The sequence below is a fragment of the Neophocaena asiaeorientalis genome, unplaced genomic scaffold, assembly GCF_003031525.2.
Source record: "Neophocaena asiaeorientalis asiaeorientalis breed wild unplaced genomic scaffold, Neophocaena_asiaeorientalis_V1.1 scaffold114, whole genome shotgun sequence".
In the NCBI taxonomy this organism is placed as follows: Eukaryota; Metazoa; Chordata; class Mammalia; order Artiodactyla; family Phocoenidae; genus Neophocaena; species Neophocaena asiaeorientalis.
The window spans coordinates 8,322,893-8,335,071 of record NW_020173116.1 but is presented as its reverse complement, the minus strand read 5'-3'; positions in this window follow the sequence as shown (position 1 = coordinate 8,335,071).

Genomic DNA, 12,179 nt, shown 5'->3' with positions numbered 1-12,179 from the left:
CCCATCCACCCCTAACACATCTAATGGGTCCTGCTTCTCCTTCCTGAGAATTGACAGTCTGAAATTCTAGTTCTGTCTGTTCTGTGTTTTGAACAGACACTGCAGCCCAACATGTTTTATGCCACGGGGCATAACAGAACACACATCTTCAAGGGTAGGAGTGAAGCACACGAGACGCACATAGAGGGAAAATGTCCTCCGAGGCATTCCTCTTCCATCTCCCTTTCTGAAACCCAGCCATAGCTCCAACTCGGGGGTCTATGAGACGCTCCGTTTTTCTTGTAATAATGTCTGCCTTTCTGGCTAATCTGGCCTGAGTCCATTTATTTTACCTTCAATGGAAGTGTCCTAATGAACCCTGGTAGGGTCTGCAAGGTCAAAGACTGCTGATTGGCTGTCACAGTACCTGGCATGTCATAGGGACTCAATGAACAGATATTGAATTAATGCATGAAGGATACCCTGGGCAAGCATGCCATGCGTGGGAGGAAATGCCAGGAAAGCAGCGTTCCCCTGCTTTGTGGGAATGACGGAGGAATGGTGGAGCTAGTTATACAAGAGAACATACTCAGAGGAGAAGAACTGGCGGGCGGGAGTCTATCCAAAATCCTGTAAACATCCTCTCCATATTTTGGTGATTTCCCAGATTGTGAATTTACCTTCAACCGTAGAAGCCAGATCTTAACTTTTCCAGCCTCCCTTTCCACTGGAGTACAGATGTTTGACTTGTGAGACACCGCTTGGAAGCCAACTCCAAGAGGAAAGGGGCAGGACCTAGGGCACCCACATTGCCTGTGTGCTGGGCAGAGGCAGAGGCAGGTTCTGGGGGTGGACCTTCCCGACCAGGTTGGTTCTGTGAACAGATTGTGGACAATGCCCATAAAAGCTCAGCCCAATATGTCCCTTTAGCTCTACTAAGGACACTGTGATCTTTCTAATACCTCTTAATAAACTGACTAGAGTGGATGCAGGGAATAGAAACTGGAGTCTTCAACATGCAGTCAGAGCTGAGAATCACGTCTGAGAGTCAAGATGAGAATCCAAGATGAAAGCGAGGAAAGTAGGGAGCCAGGAGAATGACTTTTCTTCTTTTTTAAAAATTTTTATTGGGGTCTAGTTGATTTACAATGTTGTGTTACTTTCTGTTGTACAGCAAAGCGAATCAGTTATACATATAGCCACTCTTTCTTAGATTCTTTTCCCATATAGGCCATTACAGAGTATTGAGTAGAGTTCCCTGTGCTATACTGGATGGACCTACAGATCGTCATACTAAGTGAAGTAAGTCAGACAGAGAAGGACAAATATCGTATATCACTGATATGCGGAATCTAAAGAATGATCTTTTCAAACAACCAATTTTGAGATTAATTGATTTTTCTCTATTGTTTGCCTGCTTTCTATTTCATTAATTTTCATTCCTATCTTTATTATTTACTTCTTTCTATTTTTATGAGCTTGATTTTCTGTTTTTATAGCTTCTTAAGGCAGAAGCCTACATCATTGATTTGAAACTTTTCTTCTTTTCTAGTGTAAGCATTTATCCTCCTTCTAAGTGATACATAAACTTCATCCCACAGATTTTGATATGTTGGGTTTTCATTATCCTTTAGTTAGAGGTATATTCTAAGATTTCCAGTTTGACGCATGCATTAATTAAAGTGTTTAATTTCCAAACATGTTGGGGTTTTCATATTCCTGATATCTTTCTATTATTGATTTTTATTTTAATTCCATGGTGGTGAAAGAACATACTCTGTATGATTTCGGTCCTGATGGACTTATCGAGGACTGTTTTACGGCCCAGGAGATGGTGTATCTTGATAAACTCATAAGCACTTGGAAAGACTGTGTGTTCTGTTCTTCTTAGGTGGAGTGTTCCAGAAACATTGATTAGGTCAAGTTGGTGGAAAGTGTTGTGTAAATCTCTGTTCTTATGATTTCTGTCTACTTTCTCTATTTAAATACTGATAGAGGAATATGAAAATCAGCTTGGTAATTTTGGATTAATCTAGTTCTCCTTTCATTTTCATCAGTTTTTAGGATTTTCTTTTTCTTTTTAATATTCACAACCCCTTGTATCAGGTATCTATTGCTGTGTAACAAATTAGCCCCAACTTAGCTGCTCAAAACAACATGCGTTTGTTATCAGGAATCTGGGTATGGCTCATCTGGGTGCTTCTGGCTCAGGTTTCTGACAAGTCTGTCATCGAAGGGTCAGCCTGGCCTGTATTCACAGTCATCTCAAGGCTCCCAGTTATCGTCCAAGCTCACTCATGTGGCTGTTGGCTGCCTCAGGTCTTTTCTGGCTCTGGGCTACAGCCTTGACTAGGGGGCCTATCCACAGAGCTATTCATAACATGGCAGCTTTCGTCCCCCTGAGGAGACAGAGAGAGACTTTTGTAACCTAATCTTTAAGTAAAGTCATATCACTTTTGCCACATTCTGTTTATTGGAAGTGATGTTAGACTCAGCCCATACTCAGGGGTGGGGGGTAGAGAAAGCTGTGAATAACAGAATGTGGAGATCATTGGAGGTCATCCTGGAGGCATCCCACACACTCTTCAAGGCACTCAAAACAGAAAGAGATCTCAATATATATACCAATGGAGACATACGTAAAAAAATACATGTACATACGTATACATATATGTGTAAATATATACATATTTGGTGGTAATGGATTGTCTCATGGCATCTGGAAATGCTAAGCAACCAGTCCTCAGGAGAGTGAGGCTCAAGGCAGCTAGGGGGACTCTGCAACAGGAGTTTGTCAATGGTCCTATGTAAGCTCTGTCATTTACATAACTCAGAATTCATCCTCCATGTCCATATTTCTTTGTCATAAATTTCAAGAGAATCTGATTGGACCAGCCCCTGGGATAGGAGTTCATAGCCAGTCAACTATGGCAGGGAAACAAGATCATGGAGGATAAAACCCAAGACCAGAGGTCCACCCCTGTGGGCAAGGGAGCAGTGCTCATAGAGGAAGGATGGGTTATATGCCAGGTATCACCCTGGTGATGCTCACAAGTAGTGCTTCCGTCAGAATACGTTGGCAGTGGCTGAAATCGAGAGTGGACTGGCTCAGGGGAGAAGATCTGACCTGAAGACCAAGGGTCTTAGGGGGCAGAGGAACATTCATAGTAGCCCTTGTGTCCTACCCTGGGTCTTTGTGTGGCCCAGGCTCAGGCCCCACACCTTTCTGTACACCTCAAAGAGATCACAGGTCTCTGTGTGCCCTGTTAATGACCAAAGGAACTTTGGTGTCCTGCCAGGGTCACAGAGTAACCTAAGAAGAGGAGTTTGGCTCAGGGTTGGACTCAAGTCTTAGGTGTTGGACTGTGCCAGCAACTGTGGCCTCAGGAGGCTCTGAGCACTTGGCCTCCTCAGCAGGCAGGAGGAAGTGGCCCTGTGGTCCCACCAGATGTTTCAAGGCATGGGCATTATCTGCTGCTACCCTGGGCTAAGTTTGGTTGTTTCAGATATTTGGCAAGTGCAAGAATCCTTTGGATGAAATATGACCCAGGGCTTGATGACTTGATCTCTCTGGTCAGGCCCCACTGGCACAAGTGATGGTCTAGGATGCCTTCTTAGCCATATGTAGAGAAGCTAGATCTGGGGCTGAAGCAGCTGAAAGCCTATTGTTGCTTTTTTTTAAAAAACAGAAAATTCCAAGCGTACCTAAAAGTAGAGAGACTGGCATAATGAAGCCCTGCACCAATCACCCAGCTGCAACTGATCAATTCGTGACTAATCTTTCCTCTATAACCCTACCCACTGCAGCCATTTACCCTGTAGATTACTTTGAAGCAAATTCCATCATATAATTTCATTCATAAATATTTCAGGATGTATGTCGAAAAGATAAATTCTCATTTTAAAAAATCAATAACCATTATCACATCTAAGATAATTAAAAATTCTTCATCAAAAATCCAGCCAGTATTCCAATAGCCCCTGTTATTGCCTTTTTAATGTACAAACTCTAAAAATTAAAACTAGAATCCCCCCAACTGCTTTTAAAGGCATTCACTGGTGATAATATTCACAATAAAATATATTAAACCGTGAAACAAAACAATAAATGATAAAAAGTTTAAGTTGTTCTTTACAATGTGATAAATCATGAGAAACTGAAACCAGTTTCCATCATCTTTTTTCAGGCTGCTGCTTCTTATTTTCCAAGAAGGAAAGAAAAACTGGTTAAAGCCTGAAGTTGTCATTAGGGCTATTAAATTGTCTCACCCTCTCTCCTTGCAGCCACAGAAGAGATTACAGTTCCTTAGTCCCTTAAAGGGAGGCCTTTAAGTGTGGCCACATGACTTGTTCTTACCGAAAGTTGTGAGTGGAAGTGATGAAATGTCAGCTCTCATCAGATAATTTAATTTCCATTCCGAGCCCCTCTGAAGCATTCTTTTCACCGTGCTATAGTGAGTGACTCAGGTTACTCCATCACCTGGGGTCCTGGAGGAACAGGTAGCAGATGAGAGAAACAAATTTGTTGTTTGAAGTCACTGAGAGTTTGAGGTTGTATGTTATCGAGGCATAACCTGGCCCACCTTGACTCATGCAAAGTGTTTAGGCTTGAGCAGGTGATTTCAGGGAAGGTCAAGCTATGGCTAATAGCCTTTTAGTGAGAACCCTCTTGAGGGATCATTGGATTCACCTCTTATGATTTTACTGAATTGCTCTGTGCTGTCCTTTAGGTAGAGCAGTGGAATCTTAATTCTTCGGGCTTTGACATTATTATAAGAGGAATACAATAATTAAAAGAGCACCCTGACAAATAAAACACCTTAGATGTATAAAATATTAAATGGACCTGAAGTTGAAACAAAAGATGAAACCCTGGCCTGCAGCGTCATGTCTCTGCCCTTCCGTTACCTTGGACAGCTCCCTTCATTTCTGGGCCTCAGTTTCCTGTTCTGTAATGATAATCATTATTACAAACGTGACACTACTAGGCACCTTACACAGGCTAGATAGTTCCGTGGAACTTAATTAATTTAATCCTTACAACTAGCTTTCAGTAGTTAATTTTTTGTACCATTTTTTTTTTTTTTTTTTGCGGCTCCGGACACGCAGGCTCAGCGTCCATGGCTCACGGGCCCAGCCGCTCCGCGGCATGTGGGATCTTCCCGGACCGGGGCACGAACCCGTGTCCCCTGCATCAGCAGGCGGACTCTCAACCACTGCGCCACCAGGGAAGCCCTGTACCATTTTTAAAAACACAAAACTGGAAACATATTTAGAGAGGCTGCATAATTGCCCAACAATAGCTGCACGTGGAGGGGGTACTTCCAAAGCCATCCTCAACTAAAGGTTTAAGGTCCATTTCTTGTTCTAAAATCCTGTGGATTTTTGGTGTAAGGCTATTCACAACTAGTAAAACCACAGTGTCAAAAAGAGAATAATATTTCCTCCAACAAAAAGAAGCGTTCTTTTATTTGCAATCATATTTTCCATCGTGTGACAGAGCACATACTTTATGAAGATCAAGGACTCTTCTATTAATATTCCCTGGCCTGTGTCCTATCAAAGGGATTCAAAGCATCAAACCTTTATGATAGAATTCAGACGCTAACCGTAATGTAGACTCTGAAACACAAATATTCCCCCTGAGAGCTTGTGCGGACTTTCTTTCCTTTTTTCTTTTTCTTTCTTTCTTTCTTTCCTTTCCTTCTTTCCTTCCTTCCTTCTTTCTTTCTTTCTTTCTTCCTTCCTTTCTTTGTTTTGTAAATTCTTTTCTTTTTTTATTGAAATATAGTTGATTTACAATGTTGTGTTAGTTTCAGGTGTACAGCAAAGTGATTCAGTTATACGTACATATATATCTACTTTTTCAGATTCTTTTCCCTTATAGGTTACTACAAAATATTGAGTATAGTTCCCTGTGCTATTCAGTAGGTCCTTGTTGGTTATCTATTTTATGTATAGTAGTGTGTATATGTTAATTCCAAACTCCTAATTTATCCCTTCCCCCCTTCTCCTTTGGTAACCATAAGTTTGTTTTCTATGTCTGTAAGTCTATTTCTGTTTTGTATATAAGTTCTTTTGTATCATTTTTTTTTAGATTCCACATATAAGTGATATCATATGGTATTTGTCTTTCTCTGACACAGACTATTTCTTTGCTGACACTTTTCTTTTCAGAATAATTCAAAGACTTGTTAATTCACGGTCATAAAGACATTTTGCCAGCCACGTTGTATGGTTTTACAATACCAGACTTACAACACCAAATTTAACTTGTGGTTAAAATATTGGAAATTAAAGTAATGATGTTTAGAGAGGGGAGAATTCACTTTATGGAAAACACTGCTTAGGCGTGTGTGCGTGTGTGTGTGCTACAGCTATGATATCTGCTCTCGGACCGCCATTACCAGCTCCACACATAATGGCCAATTCTTGGTTCCCCATTTAGGGAACTCACACTAGACTTGGCAGAGAGAATTGTGTCTCTCCTGCATCTTCATCTCAGCTAATGTTTTTATTTTACTGTCATACATTAATGTTTTAATTTTGTTTTTCATCATTTCTGGTCTCCATCTGAGCACCTTAAATATATTGGTCCTCATCTTAACTGAATATTCCTGAAATCTTTACTGTTAGGTTAAATAATAGGGAGAGGTAGGAACACCAGTCTGTCAATACATTGTTCAATGTCATTCCCCCCACCCCCCACCGCCTCCCAGTGGCTTTCCAAGGCTGCTAATTAACATCCAACCGTGATATCTTAAGTACAGGTGAATGATTACTGAACTAGGTTTCTTTAATAATGGTGTTAAGGAAAGTTCAGGAAGTCAGGGCAGCCTAAAACTCCATATCAAAGTTCTTATTGAGTATGAGAGAGGACAATGGTACAGGAGGTGAGAGGAACGGGGAAAATACTGGAGGTACCCTCTGTCCTCAAGAATATTATTTTCCTCCTTTGAATGGAAAGACCACCAAACCACATGAAATAGCTCAAAAAGTTATAGGATTAACAATAATTCTAGAAGAAAAACAGTTAGGTACTGGAGTCTGTTGAGACTTTGAAACGGCAGGCTGAAATTTTGGTTTATTTCAAACTAGGCTGTTTGCCATGGAAATGTTTTTTGAGAATGCTAGAAAGACTAATATAGGCTTGTAAAATGTGTCAGTCAGCTTGGAAGGAAAATGTTGAACAAAACCATAGTTAATTCTAGCATTTAATGCAAAATGCTTATTAGTAGAGGTGTAAATGTGGTCGCAGTTACAGTCATCGATGATGCCCTGGTTCAAGTAAATTTGGAAATTGCAAAGGCATCTAGTTTTCTTGGAATATCCGAGTAAAACGCTTCCAATAGGATGAAATCCACATAAAGAGTGGGCTCAACCCACCATCTCCCAAGCTACCATCCTCATCCTGCAGCATGAACCCATCTGGGGTTTATTTGCCTTACCCTAGGCTACAGCAATTTACCTAATAATTGAACACACTTAAACCTGGGGCTTCATGAATTGCTTTTTTTTCTTTTTAAGAACAATGCCATGGAAAACCTACCAAGGAATAAGGCACGCAGCAGACAGAATGAGCAGGTTACTCTGTACATTAAAGAAGATTGTCAGTATGCTACATTTCTTCTTATTCCCTTATTGCTGTGGGCTTTATTCATACTCCGAACTAGATGAAAGAGAACTGAAAACAAAGAAAAAACAGTAGAAGTTGCAAAGGCTGGATAAATAAAGACATTGGTGGAACCCAGAGTTGCCTTCATTTAATTCTCCTCATTTCTCCTTTGGTTCTCTCCCTCCTATGACATTTTGTACCTATCTATCTTATCTTATCCACTAAGACTTTAAGTTCCCTTGAGGGAAAGGACTATGTCTTACCGATCTTTACCTTTTGGTATTATTCATTCATTCATCCATACATCAGTCATTCCATAAGTGTTACTGAGAGCCTAATATATTCCAGAAGCTTGGGATACATCAGTGAACAAAACAGATGGAGGTGAAAGACAGATCAAGACAACACATAATGAATAAGTAAATTAAACAGTATTATAGAAAGTGATACATTTTATGGAAAAAGAAAAAATGAGCAGAGGGTCAGGAGGATTGGGACTTGGGGTTGGGTATATTATTAAACTGCAGTTATTAACAATGGTGATCAGAGTACGCTTCACTAAGAAGGTGATGACAGAGCTAAGACTGGAAGGAGGTGAGCAAGTGAGCCAAGCAGGGAACTGGGGGAGGAGAAAGCACTTCAGACAGAGGGAAGAGCTGGGACATAGGCCCTGGAGAAGAAGCATCCCTGGTATGTTTGAGGAACACAATGGAGGCCAGTTCAGCTGAAATTAACTGACCCCAGGGGAGTGCAGTAGAAATGGAAGTCAAAGTTCATGGGGGGCCAGGTTGTGTAGAGCCAAGTGGGCCAGCAAAAGAGCTTTGGTTTTTACCCGGAGATGGGAGCCACTGCAGGAGGGACGGAGGTATCTTACGCTTTAAATGGTCATTCTGCTGCTCTGTGGACAATAGACCATAAACATGCAAATTTATGTCAAAAAAGAAAGCAAATACCACCAGAACTTAAAAAAATAAAATCAAAGCTGAGTTTATATACTTGTCAGGCAAGGAAACACATCAGTGAAAAAGTTTACTAATTCATGAATTGGGAAAAGTCAGGGTTTTTTAAGTGCTAGAAAGAGGAAAGGGGGTTCATGGGGGTGATGCTAATCTAAGATTGAAAGCCAGCACCCTCATAGGAAAGAACAGCGCTGGATCAAACAGGGAACTTTGTTCAATGGGCAGAAACAAGTCTTCAGTTAGGTCTAATAAGGGTCTGGCCTAGGGGTCACTCAAAGTTCACAGTCCTTTATCAGTTTCAGTTGGTTTGAACCAGTTGCGGTATAACATAGCATCCCATTTTGATATCTCCTAGGCAAAGGCTGTAAGTGGAAAATTTTCCTTTTACAGTTGGGCACAGAGAAACCTGTTAGGAAGCTCTTGCAGAAATCCAGGTAGAAGATGATGGGGCTCATCCCAGAGCATACCATGGAGGTGATGAGAAGCAGCAACTGATGGTTGGAGTTGCCCTGGAGACAGGAAAAGCTGTGGGTGGAAACGGTTTGGGGAACAGATAAGGAGTTCATGTGAGTTTCAGATGTCAAATAGATGCAGCAACAGGGACAGTGAGGTCTGGCTGGTGACGTAAAGTTCGGACTTGAAAAAGGGTATAGATGGTGTCAAATACCAGGATCCCATGTGCTGTCAACTGGTGAGCCAGTGAGATGGAGCCCTGGGGACTCCAACAGTATTTTCCCCTCCAGGTCCCAAATTTTAATTCATATATATTTTTATTACAATGAAAGTATTCTTGTACGCCTCCTCAAATATTTTGTGGAATGAAGTGGGAGTATAAATCGATGATCATTGGAACTTTCACTGTGCCTCATATGGTGTTTTAATTTCCCCCAATTTATTAGATATCATTTTACAGATAAGGAAACTGAGGCCAGAATAGTTGAGTAGTTTGCCTAGCATCATGTAGCTAATAAAGGCAGGGCTGGGATTTAAGCCCAAGTTCACCTGAGTCCCTTTTAACTCTGCTTCCGATAGTTACTAATCTGGGTAGAGAACAAAGTTGACTAGAAGGTGAGGAGTCCCAACTGTTCGTAGTTCCTGGCATGTTCCAACTTAGTGCAATAGTCTTTAAACTTGAGCATGTATCAGAATCACCCAGTGGCTTGTTAAAAGACAGACTCAGGACCTCAACCCAGAGTTTCTGATTCCACATGTCCGGGATGTGGTCTGCTAATGTGCATGTCTGATAAGTTCCCAGGTGATGCTGGTGCTGCTGGTCTGGGGAGGACACTGTGAGAACCACAGGTTTAGCCGCTTTTCACTGATTCTGCCAGTGAGATAGCCTGCCAAATGCCCAGGTCTCTCTAATTCCCCAAAGGGGATTAGAGGGGTGTCTGCTGCTAATTGGAACTTCAGAAGGGTCCTTGGTGATAATTCCTTCGCCTTTTTTTTTTCTTTTTTTTTGGCCGCACCGTGCAGCACGCGAAATCTTAGTTCCCCGACCAGGGATCGAACCCGGGCCCCAGCAGTGGAAGCTCGGAGTCTTAACCACTGGACTGCCAGGGAATTCCCAGTTCCTCCAGTTTTAACGTAGTTCTCTCCTTCCCAAGGCACACGGCTGTTGGGGGAGAGGGGATGATGGGGTGATGGCGGCTCAACTCCAGGTGCTCTCCAACACAGTTTACCAAGCTGTCCAGTAAGTTCTTCTTTTATTATTATTCTCCCAGCATTCTCGTTGCCCTTTCCTGGGAACAAACTACCATCATCACCCCTGTGACTCCCAACATCCATCAGGCACGGGGGTGGTTCAGGTATGGTGGGCCCTAAATGCTTACACAGCTATTGGGGATGGGGGGCTTAAAGAACAAGAATACAAGCTTATAAACACACAATTAGATGCAGGGCCTTGAAAGAAGCTTGTGCAAGAGAGGGGCCCTAAAGCTTCAGCTTCATTAGCTTCATGGGAAATCAGCCTCTGATCAAACAGGTCTGTATATGTCTAGGCTCCAATTATAGCCATATGCTTAGTTCCCATGGGGCTCTTGAGCCTCAGGCTAATCAGAGGATGTGGTCGATTCCTGTGTAAGAGAACCTGAGCGTTTCATGGTTGAAGAGACTTGTCTGCCCTGAACCTGGTAGTTGGTGAAGGGCTGCTGAGTCCTTGTGCCGCACCTTGAAGGTAAGTTTTGACCCAGCTAAGGCACTCAGTTACTTATCCTTGGGCTTGATTTCTTCGGTGAGTTAAAAGCCTTCCGGATACAAACATGGAAAAGCCAACTTAGAGATAATACTAATTATTCCTATTTAATTATATCAAGAACAAAATTCGATTAAATTCTGACTCTAATATTCAGAAAAGTAAAAGTGCTTTTCAAAAATCAGGGTAAGGCTATTAAAATGCAAAGTGCTTGCTTGACAAAGAAGACTGCTGCATAGGGTAGCACTTTGAGCTTCTTTTTTAAGTCTTCCTGAAATTTTATTTTCCCACGTAGTTTGTTCCAAGACGTATGAGGGGTGGACTTGGCCTTCATACAAGGATTCACTCAACAAATCCTGCTAAGCATAAGCAAACGGCTCTGTAGTTAGGGGAAGTTACTAAGATAGTTACTAAATTAGGAATTAGGGGAAGTTACTAATTGATTAAAGAGGGAGTTTGTAGCGAACAGCCACGCCCATGAAGAACCTTGACCTAAGCTGAAAAGCGCATGTAAGAGGTATGAGGTGGCTTCCCGAAGGAGACTAAAAGAGACGGCATTTGTGTTGAGCCTTGAAGGAAATATGTGAATAAAATGTCTTAAGAATTATTCCAAGACGGAGAAAGCCAGCATGAACACTGGACGCTGTTCTGAAGAACAGTCTGCCCTCTGCCTCCAGGGACACTGCTGTTTTATACACACACACACACACACACACACACACACATCCCAAAGGGCTTTCTCGCTGCAAAGTGGGCACAATCCAAGGAGTCCATTAAGCGTTCCTGGGTGCTGTGTCTTGAAGGATACAAAGATGAACAGAGCAGGTCCGCGTCCCCAAGGCAGCGCCTCCAGGAACTCAATCAGGCCATGGGTATTCTCGAAGCGGCTGAGAGGCGGAGGTGCGGCCAGGAGGAGTCACTGGAATGCATTTTCCGTGCTGGGCCTCGAGGTCTGGATGCGCACTCAGTCCTCTGGAAGGCTCTCGCATTGCAGTACCAGGGATGCAGGGGTTTGTCCCCTGCTCACAGCAGCGTCCCAGCCTGCCCCAGCGCCCCGCAGCCCCTCCCCGGCCCCGCCCCCGTACCAGGGCGGCTGCGCGGCCAGGCCTCCCGGTCCGCACGTGATCTCCGTCACTGCCTCCGCGAAGCCTGAACCGCCATCATAAGTCCTGGCGGCTGGGCCCTGGCCTGCCTCCCTCCTCCTCCTCCCCTGGGGGCCAGGGGTGACAGGTTGGGGGTGTGCTGCCCTCGTCCCGCCTGGCCACTGAAGCCGTGGGCCTCCGAGGGCGGGAAGACGAGTTCCGACCCACGGACCCCGGGGCGGGCAGACTGCCAGGCGGGCCGCCCAGGTGACGACACGGCGGGGGCGGTGCCCAGGGCCGCGCCCCGCCCCTCGCAGGCCAGCCCACAAAGCCCGCGGCCCGTGCCCGTT